At 39.2% G+C, this 13,948-nt stretch overlaps 1 long non-coding RNA gene across 6 annotated transcripts in view; it reads right to left on the bottom strand.

Moving 5' to 3' along the window:
* Window positions 1-13,948, bottom strand: part of LOC122224408 — a 92,730-nt gene that overhangs the window by 35,428 nt on the left and 43,354 nt on the right. Inside the window, exon 7 of one of the 6 annotated variants that reach the window (XR_006204763.1) lies at window positions 11,668-11,771. The exons of 4 other annotated variants lie outside the window; for them this stretch is intronic. This is a non-coding gene — a long non-coding RNA (uncharacterized LOC122224408). Of the gene's footprint in view, window positions 1-11,667; window positions 11,856-13,948 lie in introns of those variants that run through there. One more of the 6 variants, XR_006204767.1, reaches the window with a different exon arrangement.

Raw genomic sequence — 13,948 nt, 5'->3', positions numbered from 1 at the left:
TAAAGTTAAGTGGCACATAAGTAAAATAAGATGATTCTTATGTTTTCTTTTGCATTAAAAAAAAATTTTTTAACATATAGTTATTTTTTTTTAATTTTTTTATTAACATTTATTTATTTTTTGAGAGTCAGAAAGAGATAGAGCACAAGCAGGGGAGGTGAAGAGAGAGGGAGATACAGAATCAGAAGCAGGCTCCAGGCTCTGAGCTGTCAGCACAGAGCCCGATGTGGGGCTCGAACCTATGAACCATGAGATCATGACTTGAGCTGAAGTCAGATGCTTAACCAACTGAGCCACCCAGGCTCACAAAAAGGTGGGTTTTGTTGTTGTTGTTGTTGTTTTGGCTTTATGTGTAAAAATAAACCTTTCTGACAATCATCTCTCTTTTAACTATACCAGGTATGTATCTAAAACCTTAGCACACAGAATCACTCCCTGACTTCATGAAACTAAAACAATTTTAAATTTGTTTTATTTATTATTTATAGTCCAGTAACCTAGACTGAGCTTATTTACATGGTAGTCTCAGGGCAGCATTCTAAGAAAGCAAGAGCAAAAGCACAAGACCTTTGGAGGCCGAAATTCAGAAATCTATAATACTGTTTCTACTTTGACTGGGCAAAGTAAGTCATGAGACCAGCCCAAGATTCAAGAAGTAGGCATGATGGTTAATTTTATGTTGTCTGCTTAACTGAGATAAGGGATGCCCAGATAGCTGGTAAAACATGATTTCTGAGTGTGTCTGTGGGGATGTCTGCGGGAGGGATTAGCATTTGAAACAGCAGACTGAATAAAGAACAACACCCTCATCAGTGTGAGTGGGCGTCTTCCAGTCCTTCAAAGGCCTGAGTAGAACAAAAAGGAGGGACAAATTCACTCGGTCTGCTTGAACTCAGACATCCATCGCCTCCTGCCCTCAGACAATGGCACTCCTGGTTCTCAGGTGTTCAGACTCAGCTCAGGATACATGCCAACAATCCCAGATTCTCAGAACTTCAGACTTGGACTAACATACCACTGGCTATCTTGGTTCTTCAGCTTGCAGATGGCAGACATTGGGACTTCTTGGCCTCTGTAATCACATGAGCCAATCCTTCTTATCTATATATCTAGATCTGTTTTCATATCAATTCCATCGGTTCTCTTTTTCTAGAGAGCCCTGACTTATACAGTGGAGAAACAGTCTCCCCCTCTTTTCAGGAGAAGCTACAAACAAATCTGCACCTACATGTAATCCTCCACTATTTTTTTTTTAATGTTTCCTTATTTTTGAGAGAGAGTGTGTGCAAGCAGGGGAGGGGCAGAGAAGGAAGGAGAGAATCCCAGGCAGGCTCCATGCTATCAGACGAGACCCCAACACAGGGCTCAATCTCACAAACCATGAGATCACGACCTGAGTCGAAACCAAGAGTCAGATGCTCAACCAACTGAGCCACCCAGGCACCCCCTTCAATATTTCTAACATAAATTTATCAGCTGTTCCAATGATATCCTTTATCGACAAAGTAAAGATTCTCTATTCGAGGATCCAATTTGAGATCACACATTGCCTTTAGTTGTCATATCTCTTTAGTTTCCTTTAATTTGTAATAGTTCCTTAGCTTTTCTTCATCTATCATGACATCGACATTTTTGAATTTTGTTTTTTTAATTGATGTTTTGAAATTTTGAATTTTGCAGAATATCCCTCAATTTGTCTGATATTTCCTGGTAATTAGATTCAGATAATGTGTTTTGGGCATTAACATTGCATAACAGATGTTATGACCTTCTCATTATATTGCATCAGGAGGAAATAATATCAGTTTACCCCATTATTGGTGATGTTAACCTTGATCAACTGGTGTTTCCACTGCAAAGTTCTGTTTTTCTTTTATAATTAATTAGTAATTTGTGTAATAATATACTGTTCCTTATTAAACTTTTACTGACTAGTTTTAGTATCAATTAATTATTTCTAAATAAAATTTATAGAAGAAAAAAAATTTTTAACTTAGTTTCAAACTTTGGTTTGCTACATATCAGTTGTGTGATCTTAGGGCACTCACTGATGGCTCTGAGCTTCAGTTTCCTCATCTGTAAATTGTAGATAATACTAATTATTTCATAAAGTTGTAAAGAATAAAATATGATAATATATGCAAAGTACTTAGCAGAGTGATTACCATTCATTTATTTTAACTAGTTTTTATTGGAGTTCTTTAATTTTTAGTAGTGATCTAGGAAGACATAAGTAAAACAGATAGTATGCTTGCCTTAATAGAGATTATATTCTAGTCTACAGCAGATAATCAACAATTTTTTTCTGTAAAGAACCAGGATGTAAATATTTTAATTGTTTTTAAGTTTGTTTATTTATTTATCTTGAGAGAGAGTGAGAAAGCAGGGAGGGCAGACAGAGAATCCCAAGCAAGCTCTGCACTGTCAGCACGGAACCCAACGCGGGACTTGAACTCAAGAACTGCCAGATTATGACCTGAGCTGAAATCAAGAGTCGGCTACTTAACCTACTAAGCCACCCAGGCACCCAGAATGTAAATATTTTAGGAGCCATACAAGCAATACATAAATGAATAGGTGTTACAGTGTTCCAATAAATTTTATTTACAGAATAGGTTGTGGCTAGACTTGGCTCATTGGCCATAGCTTGCTGATCTCTAGTCTGTAGGAAACAGAGCAACAAATAAATATAATTACAAATTTTCATAAGTGCTATGAAGGAAAAATACAGGCATTAGGAGATTATATAACACTGACCTCATCTAGTCTAGAATATCAGGGATAATAAAGTTGAGGAAATAACATGTACAGTAAGACCTGAAAAACAGTAGCTGGTAACTAAAAATATGGTGGCAAGGAATTCTACAGGCAAAGCAAATAGGATGTGCTAAGGTGCTGAGGGAGAAAGTTGCCTGCATTTTTTTGAGAGCTCAAATAAAGCCAATGTGACCAGAGGACAAAAACATAAGAGTGATGTGAAAGTCTTTTAACAAATGTTTATTAATTTCTTCCTACATGCCAGACATTTTTCTAGATAAAAGGAATACAGTGGTGAATAAGACTGACAGGTCTCTGCCCTAATAGCGTGGACATGTGGGATAGAGGTGAATTTTAGAGACAGATAATAAACTCATAAATAAATACTGTATGTACGTATATGCATGTATAAATGAGTGTAACAACATATTGTGGTAAGTGCTATGAAGAAAATATAAAACAGCATGAAGGCACTTTAGATGCATAGTTAGAGAACAATTTTTGAGGAAGTAACACTTGATCTGAGACTTGAACACTGAGAAAAGGCCAAACACATGAAAGCACGAAAAATAACGTTAAAAACTTAAAACAACAAAAGTAGGTGAGACAATGAAGAGCCAGTATTGAGGACAGAACCCTGAGGGAGCCAAAGTGAGAATGCTTTGAAATGAGATTGAAGAGGTAGGCATAGCTCAGATCATGTTGTCTTGGAGTCCTTGGTGAGAAATTTAGATTTTATTTGAAACGCAATGAAAACCCATTGCAAAGTTTTATTGAAGGGAGGTACATTACATTGGATTGGATATGAGCATTAAAGGAGAAAGACAATCTCTAGTCTCCTGAAAGGAGAAATTGGGTCACTGGTGGTGCCATTCACTGGACATCCAAGAGGACATAGTAAATATGCATTTGAAAACAGGAGTTCAGGGGCGCCTGGGTGGCGCAGTCGGTTGGGCGTCCGACTTCAGCTCAGGTCACGATCTCGCGGTCTGTGAGTTCGAGCCCCGCGTCAGGCTCTGGGCGGATGGCTCGGAGCCTGGAGCCTGTTTCCGATTCTGTGTCTCCCTCTCTCTCTGCCCCTCCCCCGTTCATGCTCTGTCTCTCTCTGTCCCCAAAATAAATAAAAAACGTTGAAAAAAAAAATTTTTTTTTAAATAAATAAATAAATTAAAAAAAAAAAAAAGAAAGAAAACAGGAGTTCAGAGGAGATTTTATAAAATCAGGGATGCGTTTGTCCATAGATTGTCACTGAAGCCATGGATGTGGATAGTAATGCCTGAGAAAAGAGCACAAAGTAAGAAGGGAAGCCAGCCTAAGTCTGAGTCTTGAGAAATTTGGACATTTAAAGATGGCAGCAGCAGACAAACTGAGCAAGGAGGCTAGGAAGACATGGGTATAGTGTAGGCAGGATGCATATAGTGTATGCCAGGAGGCATAATGTCACAGAATGCTGTTGAGAGACAACAAAAATGAGGATTGAAAAACAGCTACTGGATTTAAAGACAAGGAGGTCATTGATAAGCTTATTAAGAGTTATCTTAGCAGAGAGGACAGACCTGTATGGTGACAGGATGTATATATGACTTTGAGAAATGCAGACATAAAAGGAGAAGACATAGGCCACAGAGTAATCTCTTAGTAAATAATAGTTTTCGTTACTACTATTTTATAGTCATTTAATAAATGTTACAGGTACTTGGGAGTTTTCACTTAAGTACCAAATTTACTTGCTTAGTCCACATTAATTTTTAATGTCAATTTTGCTTTATAAAATATTCAATACATCCAAATGGTTTCAAATTCAAAAGGAACAAACAGTACAGTGAAATGTTTACTTCTCACCCTGTTCCTCAACCCACAGTTTCTTTCCCAGAAGAACCAATATTACGAGTTTAGCTGCTTCATTCTTTTTAACCCTCGCATGGTAAGTATTCAATTATATATGTTACCATACTTTATTTAACCAGTATACTAATGATGGGCATTTAGCTTGTTAAGAGTCTTTTCCTATTACAAATAATAAAGCAATGGATAATCTTGTATGTGTCATTTCACATATGTGTGAGTGTCTTAGGTCTGTCTTTCCAGCTGCAGAGATTCTGGTGGAGATTCTTGTGCAAGTGTTTTATTAGAACACTCTCAGGAGTAAACCTAAGAGAATGAGGGAAGCAGAACAAGGAAGGAGAAGAAGTAAAGCAAGAATGTGGTTGCAGATGAAGTCTGGATTCAGTCTGTTCCTTCAGGGAGCTCTGAAGCATAAAGTACAAGCAGCTGCAGTCTGCCTTCAGACAAGGACCAGAACATTTGTACCCTCACTGTGGGAGTGCTGACAACACTGACTCCATCTTTGGCCCTCCACCTTGTTCATGCCTGCACAATGACCTCCCTCGGGACTATGTGTTCCAGACTATGTGTTCCCTGAACAGAATACAGGAAGGTTTGTTCTGACCTTCCCTAAATTGGCACGCAGAAGGCATCACTTTAGATAACCAGTAGAGATGACTGGCTCACAGATTGCACCCTTTTAGATAACTACTAGAGGTGACTTACAGACAAAAGTCACCACTTTAGATGACTACCCTTTGACCTCACCACAATGATCCCCTCGCTCTAAAAAAGCTGTAAGTTAAAGTCCAGACTGGGCAGAGAATAGCTGTGTGTTGCCTGGATCCTTGCCCACCTGATCTCCCCCATCAGTAGGTTGTTCACCCTAAAGAAATTCTGTGTATGGTATGGAGTGGCTTGCTCTGTTTTTTGGTCTCAAAGTGCGTTCTCAGTCTGGAGGATATTTTAGTGTCCCTCCCACCACCTTCCAACATCCAAATAGTCACTGGCTACTCCAGGATGGGGGTTGGGGGGGAGGTATGGGAAAACAGCACATAACTCCAGGCTCTTTAAGATTCAGGTGGCTCTAATCATCCAAGGGCAATCTTCTGGGGTTGTAGGTGGGAGCTATTCCCAGCAGCTCCCACAGCTGCTGGGGGGATGAGCACACCAAAATGGTAGCAGGGATGCCTGGGGCACCAACAGATTCTGCAACAGTGAGTAAAACTGTAGGATAAATTCCTAGAAGTAAAACTGTTATATGGGACTAACATTGCCAGTTGCCTATTCAAACAATACCCACCCCACCCCTGCCCAGTCCTTCTTCCTAATAGAGCACTGATTTTATTCAAAGTAGATGTGATTTAAAAAATACTCTTTCATCTTCCTTGGCATCTGGGCTGGTCAGGTGACAGTTTTCAAAATAAGATGAAGGTAGTGATGAGGGAGCATAAGGCAAACTGAGGGCAAATCACAAACTAGCACACACACCCCCACACTCTCCCCACCCCCACCCTTCACAACTCCCCCCACCATGGGATATGTGTGATATTCCTCAGGCATTCCTGGCTGCCCAAGAACAAAGGAAAGCAAAGCAAACAAATGGTTAACTGATAGAGATCACAGTCATGCCAGTCCTGAGTCTCCATCAGTTTACAAATATCTTAGTAAATTACAAGAAAAGGACAATCTTATCAATAGCCTAATCTCTAGAAACCTATAGACTCAGTTTCCTGGATCCCCTAATATCACCCTCTCCTTCATAGTGATATGGGAAACAAAGACAAGAAGGAAAGGGCAGGTATAATTAAATTTCTTTATAACCTGCAGCCCATTGACAAATACTTGAGGCAAATACAGAGTAGGAACCCCCTACTGTCATAATGTTAATGCCTTACTAGAGGGAAGACAACCTTAACTTGACAATAGCTAGAGCGCCAGTAATCTGAGTCTTCTTTAGCATATGGAAATCCCTTTAAGAAACTTCCTCTTGACTTTACCTCCCCCAACTCCATAATATATAACCAGACACTCTTCACAACCCCAGTGTAGTTCTTTCTGCCCACAGGTCCTGTCCCCGTGCTCTAATAAAATCATCTTTTTGCACCAAAGACATCTCCAAGAATTCTTTCTTGGCCGCCAGCTCCAAACCCCCACCACCACTTCAAAACCCCATCGGGTAGTAGTTTCTGGAGATAGTGTCTCTTTCTGAATAAAAAGACACAGCTTATTTTGTCCTCTTTGCTCTTTACTTCACATCCTTCTTTCTGCCAGGAATGTACACAAATGTGTCTGTAGATGCAGCAACCATCTTGTGGCCATGAGACGGAAAGCGGGAAAATGAATGCCTATGCACTAAAATGGCAGAAGTCAACACAAGCCATGAATGAAAATAGTGTCTTCTTGTACCCAGGCCTTAGTGCAGTAGCATTAGTAATTATTATTACACAAATTTGCGTTCATTTATATGGGATTTTACGAATCCCAAGTGTGCTTTCACAAAATTTACTTCATCTCATTCTTTCAATCCCTCCACCTCTACGTGATAGGTATCAGAACTCTGGGAGACAAAAATCCCCTGCAATATTGAGAGCACATGATTTGCTGATGGCTAATTTTGATGGTTAAACTTTAGCTTGCTCTCCTTCTAAGAAGCTAAGATCCACTACCCTAAAAGTATGGAACTTTTTAATTTGGGGACACAGGACAAAATAATCTTGTAGCATAGAGTATTTTGAAACGGATCTCATACCCCAAATTGAAGTGATAGGGTAGAGCCTCATGAGACTACCAAAGGTCAAAGGAAAGATGCACTAAATGAGAGGGAAAGAGTGCAGAAAGGACGTCCACGCATCACAAAATACAAATTTTGCCCATTCTGAAATTTTGCACTGTAGCCTAGGGAAGAGCAATTTTCCCTATATTCCTGTGTTTCTGCAGGACATTGAGCTATGGACATTGATCTACTATGAAGATGAGAATGTTTAAAGTCTTGCTTTCAAAGATGTTTGTTGCCCTTTAAAGGGTAATAAAACTTATCTTACCTGGAGTCAAAGCCTTACATTCCAGGACAGGGAACTTTCCCTCCTCCCCAGAGATGCCTAAGGAAGGATTTGGGGAACTATCTGCCTATGTGCTCACACATCAAAAGAACAGAAAACCCTGGCTGCAATCTCAAAGAGGCTGGTTTTATCTTCCCTCAGAGACAATTTAGATAATTTAGCTTCCAAAGGGTAACAATCCAAGAATTCTTCCCCTCTGTTCCTAAGGAGAATTAGTTTACACTAGAGGCAAAGACTTTTCTCCCTCTTTCAAGGAAGGGAAAGAAGAAAGGTTATTTCTCTTTCTATAAGGGAGCAGAGTCCCTCATCCCTCCCTACATGTAGGTCTAGCCACCTTGCTCTCATCAGTGTCTCCCTATGTGGGGTTTTAGGCCCGAGGGACTATGCAACAGTGTTAGTCCACCTGGCATTATTGCTGTGAGTAAATAAAAGTTCTAATCTCTCATCCAGAGACCTGTTTTTGCTAGCACCTCCCCCCAACCCCACCTTCCTATCTACCTATCTCTATGCAAACAGGGTAGCATCTAATATTCATCTTCGTTTCTGACTTGACATAATCTCCCTTTAAGAAATTAGTGAATTACTCTCTTTAATAATGATTCAACCAACATTGAGTTTCTAATATGTATACAATGTCACTTACACATTTTGCTGCCTAAAATGGAAGAAATCTAAACATGAAGAAACATTGGAAAAAATCTTAATTGGCTAACATTCTAAAAACATTGGTCTATGTGCTTCAAAAACATCAATGTCAAAAAAAGAAAAGTCAATGTCAAAGAAGACAAAGTCTGAGGAACTGTTCCAGATCAGAGGAGACTAAAGGGACACAGGAGCTGAATGAAAAGTGAGAAGGGGAAGGAGGGCATTACTGAAACAACTGGCAAAATTTGTACATGGATTGTATATTCACAGCAACAGTGTATTGATGTCAAAATTCCTGAATTTGGTAATTATACTGTGGTTTTGTATGACAATACCTTTTTCTTAAGGATGGATGCTAAATTACTTAGGTATGATACATCGTGATCTCTGTAACTTAGTTTCAAAGGGAGAAAGAAAAAGAATCAAATCTGGCAAAATGTTTACTAAACATTATTGACCTGGGTAAAGGGAGTTCCAGAGCTCATGATAGTATTCTTGTAACTTTTCTCTAATTTACAACTTTTTTCAAAATAAACAAAAGTAGGGGCACCTGGGTGGCTCAGTCAGTTAAGCGTCCAGCTTGAGCTCAGTTGATCTTACATTTCATGAGTTTGAGCCCTGAGTCAGGTTCTCTGCTGTCAGCACAGAGCCCACTTCAGATCTTCTGTCCCCCATTCTCTCTGCTCCTCCCGCACTGGTTCTCTCTGTCTCAAAAATAAATAAACGTTAAAAAAATTAAAAATTAAAAATAAATAAATAAATAAATAAATAAATACATGGAAAAGAAATCCCATCAAGAGAGTCTAATATGTGGAAGGCTCTGAGCTAACCAGAGCCCCAGAGAGAGAGTAATGGATGTGATAAATTCCCGGGCCTCAAAATCTGACATTTAGTGAAGAAGGCAAATGAGGAAACTGATATCATGTGATAAAATTAAAAAGCATATCATTTTAGAGTATGTTTATGACCATTTTCTTCATGTGGCTTATGTGATATTCCTCTGCCTTTCTTTAAAAGTTGATATATTTTGAGAGACAGAGAGAGAGCATGCAAGCGGGGGAAGACCTATCAGGGCAGACCCAGACTCAGGGCTTGATCCCACAAACCAGGAGATCATGATCTGAGCCAAAATCAAGAGTCAGCGGCTTAACCAACTGAGCCACCCATGCACCACATCACCCTTCTACCTCTTGATCCCCCTCCTATCTCCCTACTACGTGTCAGTATCCTTTGCTAATTCCTCTACATCTTCCCACAGAACTCACTCTTTGGAATTCTTCCCTTCTCTGTCTACTCTTGCTCAGGTGGACTTAACTAGTTACATGGCTTTAAAAACCATCTACAAGCTGATAACTCCCCAATTTATATATCTAGCCTGAGCCTCTCCTCTGAACTTCTACCTACTTCACACCCCCACTTGAATGTCAGGGATCACAAACTCAATTTCTCCAAAAACAAATTCCCGATTTTCTTTCAATCCTACCTTTCCTCAAAAATATTTGCAAACCATCTATCTGACAAAGGACTTGACTCCAGAATATGGAAAGAACTCTCAAAATGCAGAAATAAGAAAATAAATAGGCTTCTTTTTATTTTATTTTTTATTTTTTAAAAGTTTTATTTATTTATTTTGAGAGAGAGTGTGCATGCACACACATGAGCAGGGGAGGGGCAGAGAGAGACAGAGACAGAGACAGAGACAGAGACAGAGACAGATTTCCATGCAGGCTCCATGCTGTCAGCATGTCGGACTCAATTTCACAAACCATGAGATCGTGACCTGAGCTAAACCAAGAAATGGATGCTTAACCAACTGAGCCACCCAAATGCCCCAATAGCCTTCTTTTTAAAAGATTTAAACAATCACTTCACCAAATAGGATGTACGGATGGCAAATAAGCCTATGAAGAGATGTTCAACATCACTAGTCATTAGGGAAATGCAAATTAAAACTACAATGAAAATGAAATACTATGTACCTATTAACATGACTACACACACACAAAAACCTGACAATACCAAGTGCTGGTGAGGACTCAAAGTAACTGGCATCCTTATATTTTGCTGGTGAGACTGCAGAATAGGACAGCCAATTTAGAAAACTCTTTAGCAGTTTCTTTTAAAGTTAAACATACACTTTGCACATTTATCTGAAGGAATGAAAATCTATGTTCACACAAAAAACCTGTATGTGAATGTTTAAAGCAGCTTTATCAATAATCACCAAAACCTGGAAACAACCCAATATTCCCCAACTGGGAAAAACAAAAAAAAATCCTACCCTTCCTATAGCATTACCCAGCTCAGTGAAGAAAAACTTTTCTTGCATGTTTAGGGCAAAAATCTTGGAATCATCTTTAATGTCTTTCTCTCAAACTCTCCATGAATCCTTTAACAAATTACATCGGCTTTAAAATCAAAATGTACGATAACCATAACTGCCCATCCCATAGCACTTCACTGCTACCACCATGTTCCAAACCATCATCATTTCTTGCCCAGATTATTGCAATAACTTTCTAATTAATCTCTACATTTCTTTGTAGCTGTTCTTCATGCTGTTGAAAATTGACACCAGATCATGTCACATTTTGGCTCAAGGCCTCAATGACATTCTATCTCACTCATGATTTTACAAGCAACACCCAGCCCTCGCCTCCCTACTTCTCCTTTTATTCTTCCCATTGGTCCCTCAGCTCCAGCTACACTGGCTTCTTTTCGGTTTCCTGAACGCAAGCATGCTTCTATACCTCAGGACCTTGGCACTTACTTTTCCTTCTGTTTGGAAGACTATTTCATCGCATAACCATATGGCTTCCTCCCTTACATCCTTCAGGTCTCTATTTAGATGTCACCTTCACGGAGAAGCTCTCCCTGACCACCCTACAAACTATTTGGTATTTCTGCCACCCACCCCTAGAACAGCCTAACCCGCCTTGCTCTTATTTTTCTTCATAGCACCTATTACTATTTAATATATTATCTATTTATTTGTTGTTTTTGTGTTCCCCAATTGAACACAAACAAAAACTTCGTCTTCACACTGTATTATCTCTACACCTAAACCAATGCCTGTCATATACTAGGTGCCCAATAAACATTTGTTGAATGTACGAATAAATGAATCCTAACAGAATGCAAGAAACACACATAGAATTTACATAGAATTGTAAATAACTGTTATATTTGGTTAAAAGCCTTGGAAAATGGAAAACAAGGACATACAGATATGGGTATTTGGAGGGTTTTCAGTTCTATGGGAAAATTGCCCTGGTCAGCAATAAAGAAGAATGAAGTTGAATAGCTGGCTCTCAGACAAGAGATAAAAGAATGAAGATCAAATTGTGCTTCAGACTTGAGACAACCAGATCTTACTTACCGAGTAAGCCAAGAACACATTGGAAGCTGGCCCAGGGCGTAGGTAAAGGGCTCCACAAAGCAGGACTCCCCAGGCATGCACTGGTTACCAAAGAGATGAGCCTCCTCTTGAGGATAATATTATAATGAGAAATGAAGAAAATCATCACTAAGCATATTGATCTAATCAGTGCCACCTTGGAGGAAGACCTGGGGGAGATGTAACCATGGATCAAGGATAAGAATACCTGAGTACAGATTTTAGACTGTAAATAAAAATAAACTTGGGCTCAAGAACTTCATGGTTATTGAATATCCATGAACCTTTCTCCAGCTGGATTCACGACTGGGGTTTGTAGTTATAAATTTGACCTTTGAATCAACAACATTGATTCATATTATACTTCAATAAAAACAAGTTGGTTTTTTTGTTTTATTTTGTTTTGTTTTTCCTGAAATGAAACAGAACTTATTCCCCAGGTAGTTTGTGTGCCCTGGTAAGGAATGGATGCCTATGGCCTCTTACTGCTTGGTTTGCTTTCTCTGCCTCTTACTACAGTTACAAAGAGACTATCTAGACAGGGAGAGTATCAAAGAGAAAAGCAATGCAAATCAACATTTAATATACAGTGGATGATGTGCACTAGTCATTTTGCAATGTATATAAATAACAGATCATTAAATCATACACCTGAAACTAATATAATATTATATGTCAATTTTACCTCAATAAAAAATTATACATACATACATATGTATTCACATACTGTGTGATGGTGCAGGTAAGTAATATTAGTAATTATCATTATTAAAAGGTTATATTTATACAGTACTTTACAAAGTCAAGTGTGCGGTATACTCTTGTTTCATTCTCGCTACTGCCCCCTTGAGTTAGGTGTCAACACTCCCACTTACAGTGAAGAAATTGGGGCTCAAGCAGGCTAAGAGGCCTTGCTCAAAGTTATTCAGCTGTGACCTACACCTAGATGGAAGATATGTGCTGGCGTGTCCGGTATAGTCCCCATTTATGCCTGTTCTCCTAGTGTAATTATTAATAGCAACTCTTTCACCCTCCCAAGTCTCCTACTTGGACAATAAACTTTATGGTGACTCTGTCAAAACCTGCTTCTTTCATTCACTTAATTCCAATCTTTTATTTCATTATTGCTTTGTTTCTTCCACTTATAGCAGCTCAGGGTGGTTATAACATCCTAAAGAGCTGGCTTCAGACCATGGGATCACTTCTATGATAAGGATATTTCTATGAGAAAGGATATTTCAGGTTGCAAACAAATTCAACCAGTAACTTTTAAAATGGAGAATTATCAGTATAGTCTACTAAACGATCAGGGTCTAAATCCTAGCTCTACTACTTCCTAACTATGTGGCTTTGGGGAAAATAATATGGAAAAAATCAGTCAGAGCACCATTAGCATAAGACTTTATTTTAAAATATTGGTCCCAAGAAGTCTCTTGAAGGAGCTAGAGAACAGTTTATCTTCGGGAAGGAAGGGGCAAGAATCTCATAGAATTTTAGCTGGTGTTGAGTAGGAGACTATCAGCCAAAATTCAGCTAGTTTGGGGAATAGCTGGTCAGAAAAGTGTCTTGAAAGAAGAGGAAATTGTACTGCAGATTACCAGCCATTATTTGGGCAACTTGAATTTATCAACATAGATGGGAGAGACAGATAGGGACTAGGATCCTGTGCAAGAAGAATGGGAGAAACAATTCAGGCAAAGTAGACATACAGGGGCCACATGGAAAACTCTTGCATCCTCAGGGACTCTTACATAAATTTTCCTCTCTCCCAAACTCAAATGTCCTCACCACAAAACAAAAGGATATATAGTACATACCTCCCAAGTTGTTCAGAAGAGTAAATATGTTATTAAATATAAAGCAGGCAAAACAGTGACTGACACAATTCATTTGGAAGGGGGTCAGTAACAAAAGGAGGCTTGGATTGGCATTAGTGTCTACGTAATTTTTTTTTTTTTTTTTGAGAGAGAGAGAGAGGATGCAAGTGAGCAAGAGGCAGAGGAAGACAGAGAGAATCCCACGAGGGGCAGAGAGGGAGAGGGAGAGAAGCAGGGTTCATGTTCACCTGAAGCAGGGCTTGTGTTCACCCAAAAGGGGGCTTGTGGTCACCTGATGTGGGACTTAACTCACTAACTGTGAGATCATGACCTGAGCCAAAGTCAGATACATAACGACTGAGCCACCCAGGCGCCTGCTTCCATAATTTTAATAAACTCTTCCACATACATCCTCTGATGTGGAAAATGACTTGTTCTCAAAGAAC

Source organism: Panthera leo, chromosome B4, assembly GCF_018350215.1.
Source record: "Panthera leo isolate Ple1 chromosome B4, P.leo_Ple1_pat1.1, whole genome shotgun sequence".
NCBI classification, from domain to species: Eukaryota; Metazoa; Chordata; class Mammalia; order Carnivora; family Felidae; genus Panthera; species Panthera leo.
Note: the sequence above shows the minus strand (reverse complement) of the source record. Positions and strands in the feature narration are given on the sequence as shown.